Raw genomic sequence first — 16,396 nt, 5'->3', positions numbered from 1 at the left:
CAATCAATATTCAACTTGTTTTGTTGATTTCTGGTGCTATTTAAGGGTTCATTTGAGTGTTCTAAGCTTGAATTGAACCAAGGTTGAGTTTAGGAATGAGTCAGAGTGTTGATTAGTGAGAAAATCGGGCCATACACACCTCTTGGAGGAGTGTACGGCCGTACACATGGGTGTGCGGCCGCACACCCACTCCCTTGGCAGCACACTCGCTTGTGGGCAACACACTCACCCTATATAAAGGGTAGACCCCTTCCTTTCATTCCTTTAGCACCTTGGCAACACACAACATCATTTCCTCTAAATTTTCTCCAACTTTGAACCTTCCAGAGCTTCAAGAACGTGAGTACTTCTTCCTCTAGCTTACAATCCATGAAAGACCACTCTATCCGAGCTCTATGTGTGCAAAAATGACATGTTCTTCGTATGTGGAAGAGTGTGCAGCCGCACACCCACTTAGGGTGGCCGCACATGCTCAAACACACCCTCCAAAGTGAGAGTTTAATTTCCATATTCGATGTAGACATGCCCCTAGCCTTGTTGTACCTTCGAATGGACATTTTGGGCATCATTTTGAGGGGTATACGACCGCACACACCTGTGTACGGCCACACACACCCTTGTGCGGCAGCACACTCTAAGTGTGCAGCAGCACACCCAAGTGTGCGACCACACACTCTTGTGTGCGACCATACACTCATTCTAGGACCATAAACCCACCTCTAGGACCCTTATCTTGCACTACAATTTAGTATAGACCTTGAACACTTCGTGGATGTAAGTATGGACTTTGAGAACACTTCGAAGACACCTCATTTCATGAGTGTACGGCTGCACACCCTTTGGGCCAGACACTCATGGCCGCACACACACTCTAGGTGGCCATACACCCCCTACACTCAATCCTACAAGGTCCTATCAATTGGTGCAAATAGTTTCAAGTCCCTAGAGTGGTTTTCCATCACTTATAGTGGTGAAATACCTTCATTTGACTCGTTTATGTGTCATTACATGTTATTAGGATCGAATCGTGTTCAAGGCCTCACTTGAACACTTGGCTCTTCGTGTCGATCCTTCAATCAAACCACTTACCCGAGGTGAGTTCATACCCCTATTTTTTCCGTGTTATTAATGTTTTCAGGGGGAGGATACAAGCTAGACATAAATGCTTTCAAAAGTCATGCAATTCTCATACTTTAACCCCTTTTGTACTGTGTTGAGCATAAGGGTCGTTTTTCACTAAAATTGCATAGTTTTCCGGATTCGCTATTCACTACGTTATGCATGCAAACTATAATCGGTATAGTTTGGGATTTTCTAAACATGACAAGTACAGGAATTTTCACTACTAAACATATGCACTAAGACATGAATAGTTTAGAGTTTACATCACTACGTTATCACTATAAATATCACTATACACGGTATACATACGGATTTTCACTATGGTAGAACGCTACTACACTACATGTAAACTAGATTATACGATATTGTGAGGTGCTACTTCAATACTGTACCCTTAGGTGTACAGGGATCAATCCTATCATAGTATAACCAGAGTCTCCTAGAGGGAGAGCGTGAGATTTGTGAATAGATCTATTCGGGACTGAGAATCCCACACCCGAACTGCTAGCTACAGTTAGGCAGGCATGCCTAGGGTGACAAATGTCATTTAACTCGACTCCTGAAGAACGTTGGAAAGGTCTATGGTCATATCAAGCATGGTTATACGACTCACATTATGTATAAATCACCTTTAGTTTACAACCTGGCACTCTTCAATGGTTTTATTTATGTTAAATAGAACTAAAAGACAATATGCATACTGGCTAAAGTCAGGGTTTTCAAACAAACTGATTATGCAATACAAAATACTTATACTTCATGATTAGATTCAGCTAGTCACATGAGGTAGTATTTTCGCATATCACTACAGTTTTCAGTAACGAACATTCATGGTTTTTATACAGAAACAATAACGCTACATTCTCACTAAAGAAAATATCGAATTTTCTTGAAACTATACAAACATTTCTGGTAGCTCATCAACAAGTTTTCCTTACAAACTACTGCTAATGAACTCACCAGCTTTATGCTGATATATTAAACTACTTGTATTCTCAGGAAATCAGTAGACAGGTACCTGCTGGATTTTTGAGGAGTTGAAGCAATAAGAGTTTAAATTTATATTCATACAAACTATATGATGTAATCCAAAGAAGTTTCAGACGATTTCCAAATTGATGTAAACATTTTTATTTAAGTATTCAATGTGATGGTTGTGTTGCTATGATTGCTATTATACATTAGTTGTGATGCTATACATGACGTCCTCCACCTCAGAACGTTTCTGCCATTCTGGTTTTGGGGTGTGACATAATGTCAAAGGATACGAAAAAGTAAAGAATGGGAAATTCAATGTAAATCGATTTGCATATGCTGAAGGCTTAAAGCACAATCTGATTAGTGTATCGCAACTAGTTGTTGGCACTAGAAATCAGGTTCACTTTGATGATGAAGTAAGTATTATTTCCAACAAGGTAATGAAGGAGATTCTATCGAAGTAGAAAGAAAAGGGAGATATGTTCCCTCTTGACTTGAAACCAATTGTGTATGTACCTTCAGTATGTTTGGAATCAGAAGCATCCTCCGATCTCAGCTGGTTATGGCGTCGGCATCTTTCTCATCTGAACTTCAAAAATCTAAACAAACTTGTTCTTAATTTTATTGTTCAAGGTTTACCTATGTTAAATTTTGATAATGATTATTTGTGTGATGCATGTGAAAAGGGAAAACAACATCGTCATGGTCATCCGATTATCATAGATTCAAAAATCATTGAACCTTTGGAATTTCTTCACATTGACTTATGTGGACCTTCGACTGTTGAGTCTCTCAATAAGAAGAAGTATATACTAGTTATTATTGATGATTTTTCCATGTTTACTTGGGTTTTCTTTCTTTGACAGAAGTCTGAAACTGCTCAAGTGATGATTGATTTTATGAAGAATATCAAATTGAGCTTGAAAAGGAATGTTTGCAGGATAAAAAGTGATAATGGAACATAATTCAAGAATCAAATTCTGGATTCATTCTTGACCGAGTTTGGCATATCTCATTATTTTTCGACTGCTTACAAACTGCAACAAAATGGTGTTGTAGAAAGGAGGAATCGTTCCTTATGTTAAGTTGCAAGAACGATGCTTACTTATGCGAACTTGCCTCAATACATTTGGGCAGAGGCTATTTCGACTTCCTGTTTCACACAAAATCTTTCTTTCATTATTTGTCATTTTCACACTACACCTCATGAAATAATAAACAAAAGGAAACCTAATGTTAAAATTTTCCATGTTTTGGGTGCAGATGTTTCATCATGAATCTCAAGGACAATCTTTCCAAATTTCAGTCGAAAGCTGATGAAGGAATCTTCTTGGGATATTCTCACAACTCTGTAGTCTATAGGATGTTGAAAAAACCAACGAGGAAGATCGAAGAAATTTCAATCTCACATTTGATGACTATAACGCCGAAAGAGTTGAACAGTCTTTCGTTTAAAAACCTATTCTGGCTTAAACAAATGTTGAATATGAAATCATGAATTCTTACGATATTGATCTTGATTTGATTTTTTTGGATTCCTGATAGGGTAACTGATGCAGAAAGAATACCGATTTCAACTGGTGATCGAGTGGAGGGGGAGCACTTGAGTTCAACATCTCAAAATTAAAAACATGATTCGACTGTCGAGGGGGAGAATATGCCAAATATAGTGCATATCGAGGGGGAGCGTATGTCTAACCATGCTGATTTTGAGGGGGAGCATCACATCTCAAATCCATTGGTCGAAGGTGATCCAAGTAGATCGAAACATGATAATAGTAACGATCAAAATAATGATTTTCATGATGTAACTGATAATATCTCGATTGCAAGAGAAGGTTCAAAAGCAGATGACATTTTTGAAGATGCACCTTCAGACTTTGATCCTACATATCCACTGATGGACAAGTGGACAAGAGATCATCCAAAATGATAGATTCTTGGTGATCCAAATTCTGGTGTCTTGACTCGAGCCTATATTCAAGCCAGAAACGAAGTGTTGAATGTTCATCAAGACTTTTGTATGTTTGATGTTTTCATTTAAAAACTAGAACCAAAAACAGTAAAGGTTGCATTAGAACACTCTGATTGGGTTGTTGCGATGCAATCTGAACTTCATGAATTCGAATGAAACAAGGTTTGGCGATTGATTGGTAAACCTAAGGATGTTTCTTTAATTGGTCTAAAATGGATTTTTAAAAACAAAATGATAAAGAAAGCAATATTATTTGAAACTAAGAGAGACTAGTTGTAAAAGGATATTCTCAACAAGAAGGTATTGATTATGAGGAAACCTTTTCCCCTGTCGCAAGACTCGAGACGATACAAATTATTCTTGCTTATGAAGTTCATAAGGATTTCTATATCTATAAGATGGATGTCAAATGTGCATTCCTCAATGGTGTTCTGGAAGAAACGGTATATGTCGAACAACCACCTCATTTCGTTAACGATAAGTATCCTTATCACTATTATATTTTAGACAAAACAGTCTATGGGTTGAAATAAGCAAGCTCGTGTCAGGTATGCAACTCTGACAAATTTTTTGAAAATCACTAAATTTAAACAAGGATCAGTTGATCCTACTTTATCTTAAAAGAAAGTAGGGGATCATCTGATGCTCGTTCAAATTTATGTCGATGACATTATTTTTGGTTCGACTTATCCTTCATTGTCTAAGGAATTTGAGGAACTTATTAAAAGTCAATTTGAAATGAGTATGATGGGAAAATCAATAACTTTTAGGGTTCGAATATTTGTCAAAGTAGGGAAAGAATTTTTATTAATCAAGAGAAATATACTCGAAATCTGCTTGAAAGGTTTGACATGAAGAATAACACGAAAGTTAAAATTCCTATGCCAGTTGGCACACGCTTAAGTCCTTCTTTGGATAAGCATGGCGTGGATCTAATGACGTATAGAAGCATGATCGGTTCACTTTTGTATTTAACTACAGGCCGACCTGATATTTTATTTGTTGTATGTAATTGTGCCAGGTATCAATCAAACCGAAGAGAACCCCATCTCAATGCAGTTAAGAATATCTTTCGATATCTTAAAGGGATAGTTTCGTTGGGATTATAGTATCCTTCGAAGACAGGATTCTTTATCCAAGCATTCTCTAATGCGGACCTGAGTGGATGTCAACTGGATCGAAAGAGCACAACTAGAGGATATCAATTATTGGAAGGGAAGCTTGTGAGCTAACAATCATAAAAGAAAACTTGTGTTTTGATTTCGACTGCAGAAGCAGAGTATGTGGTTGCTGCTGCATGCACATCACAAGTGATTTGGATTTAAAGCTAATTGCGAGACTATGCAATCAATATGAAGAAAATGCATTTGTATTGTGATTTACAAAGTGCTATTCTCATTTTTCACAATCCAGTCCAACACTCGAAAACCAAACATATTGCTCTTCGATATCACTTCATAAAAGACCACATTGAAGATGGAAATATTGAAGTTCAATTTGTCAAAACAACGGATCAACTTGTATACATTTTCACAAAACTTTTACATGAAAAATCATTCTTAAGGATATTTGCTAGACTAGGAATGATGGAAGCAAGCTCTATTCCATGTTCTTCTTGATTTTGAAATATACTTTAGTTTTTACCTTACTTTCGATTGTTTTTTTTGCTTTTGATTAATATGTATTTTCTTTGTGTGTTTTAATTCAATTTCGACTGTTTGTGTTGTATTCAGAGGTTACTGTTCACGTTCAGCATTTGACTTTGTTCGTATTGGAGTTCTCAATGAATCATTCAGAACACAATTCGCTTTTGATGAAAGCCATTCGATATACAACCCATGCTTGATGACTGCTAGACTATGGGTCGAACGTATCTCAGTAACATTTTACAGTTCGTTTATTTTTGTATTTTTATTTTTCAAAAAAAAAAATCCAAAAAGATTTTCTTATTTTTCTATTTGTTTTCTAAAAACAAAAATCCAAAAAGATTTTCTTATTTTTGTGTTTGATTTCTAAAAACAAAAATCCAAAAAGATTTCCTTATTTTTGTGTTTGATTTCTAAAAACAAAAATCCAAAAAGATTTTCCTATTTTTGCACTTTATTTCTACATACAAAAAATCAAAAAAGATTTTCTTAAACTTTTTTTTATCTTTCTTTGATAAAATCAAAACAATTCAAAAATATTATTGTCTAACGTGTCAAGTCTCATTGTAACAACATGATGCTATGTTGCATGCCGAACAAACATATTCATCAAGGGAACATGTATTCATTCAAACTTATGTACTAGTTAAGTGTCCCTTGAAGTATGTTGTTGCATGTTGTCCTCAAGCCTCACAGACTCTATGTTTTCGAAGCCTTAATGAAACTCTCACTATGAAAGTTTCTTCCCCATCAGGTTGGATTCACATTAGTTGAAGAGCTACCTTTCTCTTCTCATGTTGAGTAAAGATATTTCTGGATGGTCCATATATTTCACAGAGGAACAATGAACATCTCTGGTCAAAACCTACCAGAATATAGATATGACAATACTCTGTGTTTAAGATCATGAGTCATTTTTCTGTGATAAATGGTGAAACCCAACAAACCTAACCATCAATGAACTGACGGTGAACACTTTTGTTCAAGATTTTAACGAGACACTTGTTTCTGTACCTTTTTGATATTCAAAATCTCATTCCTTTAGAATTACGTGATATTGATAAAATTTTCCATCACCAAGGCGTTTTTCACAAATAGATCCGATATTTTAATTTTTTCTGGAATCAGATTTCCGTCTGAATATCTTTTTGAACTTTTGTCACTTAACATCATATCCAACCATACTTGTTCTTGACTACACTTGTCATTCAAGTAATTTAGCTCAATTTGATGACACTTATGTTAAGTTGTAACGTTATGTAAAATTGAATCCGCCTTCGAAACCAATGAAAAAGAAGCCCTTCCATGCTCATCAATGTGTATTCGATTGTAATTCACGGGAAACGACACAAGAAATTCTTCATCTCTCTTGATGTCGAATGAAGAGATCTTTGCCCAGGATCAATATGCTTTTGTATCAAATAAAATTTGATATCACAATATCCATATTTTGTTTTACTTGCTTCTATCTCATTCTTTGGCACACAAATACATTGAAATCCTTGAGGTTTTGGGTCTTACCAACTCGAAACTTAGATTTCGCAAAGACTGGTATACGATTTCGCTTCCAAATCCCAAAAGAGAATAAGCCCAGCCTCCATGCCGAAGGAATGATTGTATCTTGGTGTCAAATTACGTGGTGTACTTGGTTGCGGTTTAAAAATTGTGACGGTTCTTATCCAGTTGCGAACAATGAAAGATCTGATGGACATGATGCTGGATTTGGTATCTAAGCCCATAACTATAACTGGGATGTACTTGACCCGATAGTAGCACGGTCCTTTTGGGTTGCCTTCACCAGTGCAATTTGATAGGATGGACTTTTGAGAATAAGGTTATTTATGATTTATTAATATATTACAAGTATAATATATTAATATATGGAATCATATTATTTAATTAGTATTGATCAAGAATTTATTTGGAATTAATTTTATGGTCAAAAGAGACTAATTAAATATATAGGGATTGATGATGTAAATCAATGATTCTTGTAGTGTGGGCCAATGATCCATAATTATTTAGATGGGCTAAACCAATAAGTTAATACATGAAGGTTAATCCCATGGAGCATTAGAATGTGGAAATTCATGGAGCATTAGGGTTTACAAAGTGTAAACCTAGCATTTGCCACACTATAAATAGAACCCTCATGAGCCAAAATCGGTTACACCATCTCTTTGAGATAAGTAACTTACTATCTTAAGCCTCCTCTTGCATATTGGTGTTTGTGAACCATTAGAGGCATCACACTTTAGATGCTCAAGCTTTCAAAGGTCAAGAACTCTACCATACTCAAGAGGTAAGCATCCAAACTAAGTTTTTTATTATATAGCTTCAAATGTATGCTTGCTAGGCTGAATGCTTTGGAAAAACAAAATGCATGTATAATTAGAGAAAACATAGATCCAAAGCATTTTGGCCTCTGACTGGTGAACGCGCGGAGTCCATGAATAGAATCGACGAGCCCACTCAGTAACAAAGCAACTCGCCGAGTCCAGTTCATGCACTCGACAAGTTGAAAGATCTGTGTGCAGAATTTCGAGTTTATTGGCCTGGTGTGGACTGGGAACACTACCACAAACTGTATTGGATAATTGGAAATGTTGTTTATGATATGGTAGTGCTAGTACTCATCCAACCACAAGATAATTGTCAAAGTTTTAAAATAATTGTTGTTTTTATATGACAAACAAAATTGCTTTCAAATTGTTGACTAAAAGTTATCTTGATTATGAGTATAGTTAGATCATAGATTATGTGATAATTTTAGTTGTTAGAAAAATGATCTAGATGAATTTTGATGACCACCATAACTTGTCATCAAGTTATGGAAAATGAAAGGTCTCATACATTAAAATCCAATTAAACTCAGAAGTTATGAATGTGAAGAGTTTTTACAAGTTTCAAAACATGCCCTCAAGTTTTGGAATTTGTAAAGTCTCATCAATAAAACTTTAATTCCAAACCCTAGAGTTTTAAAAGTTAAAATTCAACCCCTATACTTTATAATATTATAAGTTTAATAATATATATATGTATAAGACAATTCGGTCTTACCGTTAGTAGGCCTCTTTCACGAAGCTGGTCTATAAGGAGGTATAAGGTTGCTGCCGATAAAAATGGTGGTTTAAAGGGTGTCCACTCTCACCCACCGCTTCCTTGACTGGTGGAGGGGCGTTAACCGAACGGGTAGGATAGGACATTAATTCTCCCTCATTAAAAAAGTATAATGATATATATAGAAAGTTACTAAACTTTTACTAAATTCCCAATCTTAGTTACTTTAGGAAATGTGAAAATGGTGCTAATCCATGAAATTAAACTTTGCACCTTGTTAAGTCGTTAGTGGAGCATGTGTGGTTAACCGGCACAATAATCTGGGACTGAAAATGTGTGGAAAAGGGTAACTTGATGTTAATCATAGATCAATGGAGCGTGTGTGGTTAATCGGCACATTGATTAGGTGATCTGTAATATTGGGTGTACCAAGTTAATTTGCATGGTTGTTTACACCTTGTTTGTGATACTCGACATCCTAGTCACAAAATTGAAGGGCACAATCGAGATTTAAACTTGCCATTGAAAAGTTCAATGAATCTCAAAGATCTAGGAATTTCAAATCTAATTAAAACTTAATAATCTATTTCGTTTTTCATGGTGGAAATTGGTAAATCGTCATTTACCTACCTTCAAATATTTTACAATTGGATTACGACATCCCTCTTCACAATTTTAGAATATTTTGTTGGGTCCTAGCCTTAATATTTCATGTGGGTATAATATTAAGGATTCTTATCTAATGTAAACTTTGTTCTTCTTCTTTTACAAATGTCTATCCCAAACAATGCTTCCAACCCAATCCCTTCAGGGTCTTTCTCCCTCATTAACCTATGTGGGAGGGTCATTTTCGATGGCTCAAACTTCAATGACTAGATTCATAACAACAGAATGGCTATTATCTATGAGGACAAAGAATATGTCCTGGATAGAGAGCTTAAGGAGATTGATGTAACCACTGCCACTCCTGAACAAATCGCTGAACACACTACTCATGAGAGGGATGCGACCAAGGTGTCGTGTCTTATGATCGCTACCATGACTGCTGAGCTACAGAAGTCCTGTGAGGACTACTATCCCTATGAATTGTATCATGATTTGATGGAAAGATACCATCAAAGTGCTCGACATGAGAGGTATGAGATCATTGCGTCCATGATTACAACCAAAATGAAGGATGGTGAACCCATCACGGCCCACTTGATAAACATGCAGAGATATGTGGACCGCTTGCTAAAATTGAATGTCAATTTTGATGAAGAGTTAGCCATAGATATTATTCTACACTCTTTACCTTCTTGTTATGATCAGTTTCGTATGACCTATCATATGAACAAGGAAGAGGTCACTCTTAGAAACCTTCAATGCCTTCTAAGGACTGCAGAAAGCAACCTGAAAAGATAATCGGTTGTGTAGACTCCTACTACTACTACTTTTGCCCCTGTTCTGGCAATCGGACATGGGAAGGGAAAGAAGAGGAAGGCTCCCTCCAAGAGCCGCAATGGAAAGGCTCTTGATGGATCCTCTTCTAGTGGGACCAAGGTTGGTTCTGCAAATCCCTCTTCCAATCCGAAGGATGCTGATTGCTTCCATTGTCATGAAAAAGGGCACTAGAAACGAAGTTGCCCCAAGTACTTGCAGGACATAAAGGATGGGAAGATCAAACCTTCCTTTGCAGGTATTTACACTATTTAATCTAATAACTCATCACATGCTAATTCTTGGGTCCTTGATACAAGTTGTGGATTTCACATTTGTTATGATTTGCAGGGACTAAAAAGAAGTAGGGATGTGGAATACGGGAAGATAAACTTAATAATGGGAAATAGGAAAGTGTCGCATGTGACCAAGATTGGAGTATATTCTTTATTGCTTAGTAATGGTTTAAATTTAGATTTGAATTATTGTTGTTACTCGGCCAATGTGGCGAGAAATATTATTTCCTTTCACAGTTTGTATAAACAAGGTCTTACGTTTTCCTTTAATAATGAAATTGGTGGTATTTATGCTTATTGTAATGGTGTTTTTTTTGAAGCATTACCTTGCAATGGTATATATGAAACTGTGAATGTTGTAGATGACCTAGGAAATAATGAGTTACACATTGATTCTTCCAATGATTTGGATAAGGCATGCTTGTGGCATTGTCGTCTTGGACATGTCAACAAGAAGCGCGTAGCCCAACTCCGAAAGGATGGAGTTTTGGAGTCATTCGACATGAAGTTGGATGACACTTGCGAATCTTGTTTACGTGGAAAGATAACCAAGTCACCCTTCACTGGTACTTGTGACAGGGGTAAAGGTCGGTTGGATCTCATACATACTGATGTGTGTGGACCATTTAGAACCACCACAAGGGATGCTAACTGCTTCTATGTGACTTTTACTGATAATTACAGTAGATATGTCTATATCTACTTAATTAAGAATAATTCAGAAACTTTTGAAAAGTTTAAAGAGTTTAAGCATGAAGTGGAGAATCAATTCGGCATGACGAAAAAGATGTTGCGATCCGATCGTGGAAAGAGTATCTTAGTATCGAGTTCCTTGACTATCTTAAGGAATGTGGAATTGTTTCACAATTGACGCCACCTAGGACACCACAGCTTAATGGTGTGGCTGGGAGGCGCAATAGAACCTTTCTAGACATGGTTCGTTCCATGAGGAGTCGAGTTCCGTTACCTATCTCATTCTGGGGGTATGCCTTAGAGACTGCCTCCCATATCCATAATATAGTCCCTAACAAAAAGGTTTCCAAAACACCTCATGAGATGTGGACATGGAAGGTTCCCTCGTTAGACCACATCAAAGTTTGGGGTTGCGATGCTTTCGTGAGACGTGGGACTCATGACAAGCTCGAACCTCGGAGTGAGCGATGTATTTTCATCGGCTACCCGCAGAAGTCCTTTGGATATCTATTTTATAAACCGCGTGACAATGTTGTCTTCGTTACGAGGAGATGAGCTTGACCTTGAAGAGCTTCAAGAGTCAAGCGGTGAAGGAACCTCAAACACTGGCAATCAACCTGAGGAGGAAACTCCAGTTGATCCTTACTTCTGAGGCGTTCCAGTAGAGTTAGAAATACACCTGCGTTTTATGGTTTCCATATTACTACTGAAGGTGATACATTTATCAGTGATAGCACACTGGTAAATTTGGATAAACCTAACAACTACAAGGAAACCATGGCAGGCCCCGAGTCTGCAAAATGGAAAGAGGCTATGGACAGCGAGATTCAGTCCATGTATGACAATCAAGTTTGGAACTTCGTTGATAATGTACTGGGTCGTAAGACAGTCGGGTGCAAATGGATCTTCAAGAAGAAAACCGACATGGATGGGAAAGTACACACATATAAAGCGCGACTGGTTGCGAAGGGCTTTACTGAAACTCTGGGAGTTGACTATGATGAGACCTTCTCACCAGTAGCGAAGATTAAATCTATACGGTGTTGGGTACAAAGTTATCCATGTATGACTTTGTAAATGGTTTGAGTTTTGTAGACCCACTTGTCTGTGGTAAATTATCCTTGTGACATGAGAGATAGAGATAGAGAGAGAGTGTGTGTGAGAGAGAGAGAGAGAGAGAAGGAGAGATGTAAACACCTCTATATAAGGTGGGTTCTTACCACTTGTAGAGGTGTGCTTGAGAGATGTAACATTGAGAGTTTTAGTGTGTGTTAATTATGTAGATTTAGATCTAGATCATTTTTTATAAGGCATCTCTTAAACACCGAAATCACCGTGTTCATTGTGTGTTCTTTAATTCCGCATGCCAAACCAATCTTCATAATTCACATCAATTGGTATCAGAGCGGGTCTTCGAAGATCAACATCATTTTTTTAAGAAACGATTCTCGATTTGGAAACAATCATCACAATTGGAGCATTTATGGTGATTGTCTCTATGATCTCTCTAAATCTCTTTAATTCGTGCATTGCGTTCTTGAATTTTTGATCATTTTGACTCATTGGATCAAATTGTTTTTCAAAAACCCACTTGTTATGATCCAATAATTTTTATTTGTTGATCAACGCCCGATCCAATCTCATATTCGTTTGTTTGATTCGATTCTCAAAATTTCTAATGTTCATTTGAATCGAGTGTTGGCTCAAAAACTGCCCATTATTGTTAATTGATCATTAAATCAAATTTGTGAACAAATTGTTTGCATCTGTTATCGAATTCATATCTTGAGCCCGAAATGGAAATTAATTACTGTTCATACCCAAATACTGAACCCAAACTTGTTTTCGATCCAATATCTTAAAACAAAGAGCCCAAAAGTTTATTAAAATCAGTTATATGATTCACTGATTCATGGTTCGTCATCCTGTGCATATAAGGGTTGTATATATCATAATCCTAGCCGATTCATCTGTTGCGTTTTTGTTCATGAGTTTCTGTGTCATATCATCATTTTTTTACTAATCGATTGTTGTTGATTATTAATCTGAAATTGGGAAACGAGTTCATATGACTTGTTACATGATGAAATCGATTTCATACAAGTTCAAGTGAATAAATCGTCAAAATTGATGCTTGATTTTGATAAACTTGTACAAAGAACACATGAATGTGATGATAAACCGTTGGATAATCATGTTTTGATCCAAAATTTGCTGTTTGAATCATCCATTTGCTGTTTGTTCATCTTTGACTTCGAAAAGTCAAACACAGCAAAAAGTCAAACTCGATTTCTAAGTGATGAATCATAGAATTGGAGGTTGAAATCGTTGGATTTGAGTTGAACATTAAATCTATAAGGGTTATGTTGGCCATAGCTGCCTTTCATGATTATGAAATATGGCAAATGGATGTCAAAACCGCTTTCCTTAATGGAAAGTTGGCTGAAGATGTTTATATGAGTCAGCCAGAGGGTTTTGTCAATGCAAAGTACCCTAATAGAGTGTGTAAGCTTAAGAAATCAATTTATGGTTTAAAACAAGCATCTCGCAGATGGAATCTTTGTTTGATGAGAAAGTCAAAGAGTTTGGATTTTCGAGAAGCGATGATGAGTCCTGTGTATATGTCAAAGCTAGTGGGAGTATAGTGAGCTTTCGAGTATTGTATGTAGATGACATACTACTCATAGGAAATGACATTCCAACCTTGCAGGAGGTTAAGTCCTGGCTTGGGAAGTGTTTCGCTATGAAGGACCTCAGAGAAGTTGCTTATACTCTAGGGATAAGGATATTGAGAAACAGGAGTAAAAGACTAAAAGGACTTAGTCAAAGTGCCTACTTGTACAAGGTGTTGAAACGTTTCAGCATGGAGAACTCCAAGAAAGGTGACGTACCTATCCAAGGCAATACCAAACTGAGTAAGACTCAGAGTCCGATTATAGAGGCTGAGATAGCAGAAATGAGTCATATACCATATGCTTCCGCAGTTGGTTCGATCATTTATGCTATGACTTGTACTCGCCCTGATGTGGCCTTTGCTTTGAGCATGGTCAGTAGATATCAAGGAAATCCTGGTAAGGCTCATTGGATTGCGGTTAAGAACATTCTTAAGTACCTGCGGAGGACTAAGGACTGGGTCCTTACTCTCGGTGGGAGTGATCACTTGAGAGTAACAGGGTATAGCGATGCCAGCTTTCAAACCGACAGAGATAATTTTCGTTCTCAGTCGGGCTGGATATTTACCCTGAATAGAGTAGCAGTGACATGGAAAAGTTCCAAGAAGGAGACTGTAGCTGATTCAACGTTTGAATCAGAATACATATCAGCAAGAGAAACAACGAAGGAGGCGATATGGTTGAAAAACTTCATCGGAGACCTTGGAGTAATTCCATCCATAAAGGAGCCTGTGGGGATTTTCTGCGATAATGAAGGGGCGTTTGCCTTAACCAAAGAATCAAGAGATCATGGCAGATCTAGGCATATCAACAGAAAATAACACTTCATAAGACATCAAGTAGAAGAAGGGCACCTCGTGGTGAAGAGGATATCGTCAGAGGACAACCCAGCAGATCCCCTTACAAAGGGACTGACTAGGGTTAAGCACTTGCAGCATGCGAGGGGCATTGGGATAAGGTACGATATTAGTTTTAGTGATTAGATAAACCGAAACTTTGTAATAGCTAAATTGTAATCTACATTTGATGATTAAATAAAAGGAGTTTTATTTATAAGTAAAGTTACTGTCTTGTGTCAATCGTTTACTATTGTTTCACTTTACATGTTTTGACTTCCAGAATAATCATATTTATTCAAACTATCCACAGTCGATCATACGTTGGAAGTAAGTATGAAAGAAGACTATCATGATTTGGCTTGTAGATTGTCTAAGGCGTTAGGCATAGCAACAGTTTGCTACACCAATCATGAGTACTTCTGAAATAAGATTTGAGTATTGGATCCACCCGCGCTCACTTGAATCACTTCATAGAACTTATCACGAGTGATTGTGAGACGATAATATCATATAAGTCTTCAAACCAAGATATATGAGTTGTTGACTACGAGTTGGTTATGTATTGATGGTACGAAAACACATTAGTAACTTGATGTTATAAAACGTGTCGTTGTGCATGATTTGATGAGTAGTTAGTACAAGAATATAATGTCGAAGTTTATTTGTTCCCTTTTATCCTAAGAGGATTAAAAGTGATATCTTGGGCACCTCGATAATGCTGTTTTGACTTATGTGTCGGGCCCGGTCAGAACTAAGTTGATGTGTTCAGTTTTGTTCTATGTCAGACGAATCGGAAATCGGGAAACAAACTGTTGGACAAAAAGTATGACATTGTTCCATGTATTTGTCTAGCTGATATCTTGAGAACAGAGGATTATATGATCCCTTGTCTAAAGGATGCGTCACTGACAGGGTCAGAGTTGACAGCGGCTTTTGAAAGCTTACGATTGCTAAGTCGGATCCTGAAGTTACATTGGTAGTTATAGTTATTCGACTTATCCAATGGGAGACTATTGGATTCGGTGTCTAAGCCCATAACTATAACTGGGATGTGATGGGTTTTGAGCATTCTAACACTCATATGGTGTACATGCAACCCTAGAAATCTTGTATCTATGTTTGACTAAGATACATGCAAATAATTATTTTTCCAAGGTTCTTATCCAAACTAGCATGGCATGGGATACTTGAATCAAATAAAACTAGTAGAATTACTTACCTTGTAGTAGTAGTTGATTTCTTGGAGTTTGAGAGCCTAGCACCAATAATGTGGATGCCTCAAATGGAAGTCACAAATCACCACAAACTTGGAAACTTGAGAGAATAGTCACAAACTTCTTGAAATCGGCCCTCTTGGTTTACACACATCAACTAGTGCAATTTCAAGAACCAAAGCCTCCTTTATATAGTGTGGTGGATTAGGGTTACATCCATGTAAACCCTAATACCCATGTCTTTTCATTTCCATGAGATCCATGGGTTAAAGCTCCATGGAGTATCCATGGACTTTCCATGCAAGCCTAGCCCATTCCAAATAAGCATTAGCCCACACTATATAAATACAAGAGCCATTATTTAATTAGTCATACTTTTGATCTCTAAATTAATTCTAAATTAATTATAGATCAACACTAATTAAATAATATGATTTTATATTAATATATTAGAACTTATAATATATTAATAAATCATAACT

The sequence above is a fragment of the Lactuca virosa genome, chromosome 3 (genome assembly GCF_052849685.1).
Source record: "Lactuca virosa cultivar CGN04683 chromosome 3, Lactuca_virosa_CGN04683_v6, whole genome shotgun sequence".
NCBI classification, from domain to species: Eukaryota; Viridiplantae; Streptophyta; class Magnoliopsida; order Asterales; family Asteraceae; genus Lactuca; species Lactuca virosa.
This window is presented reverse-complemented; position numbering follows the sequence as displayed.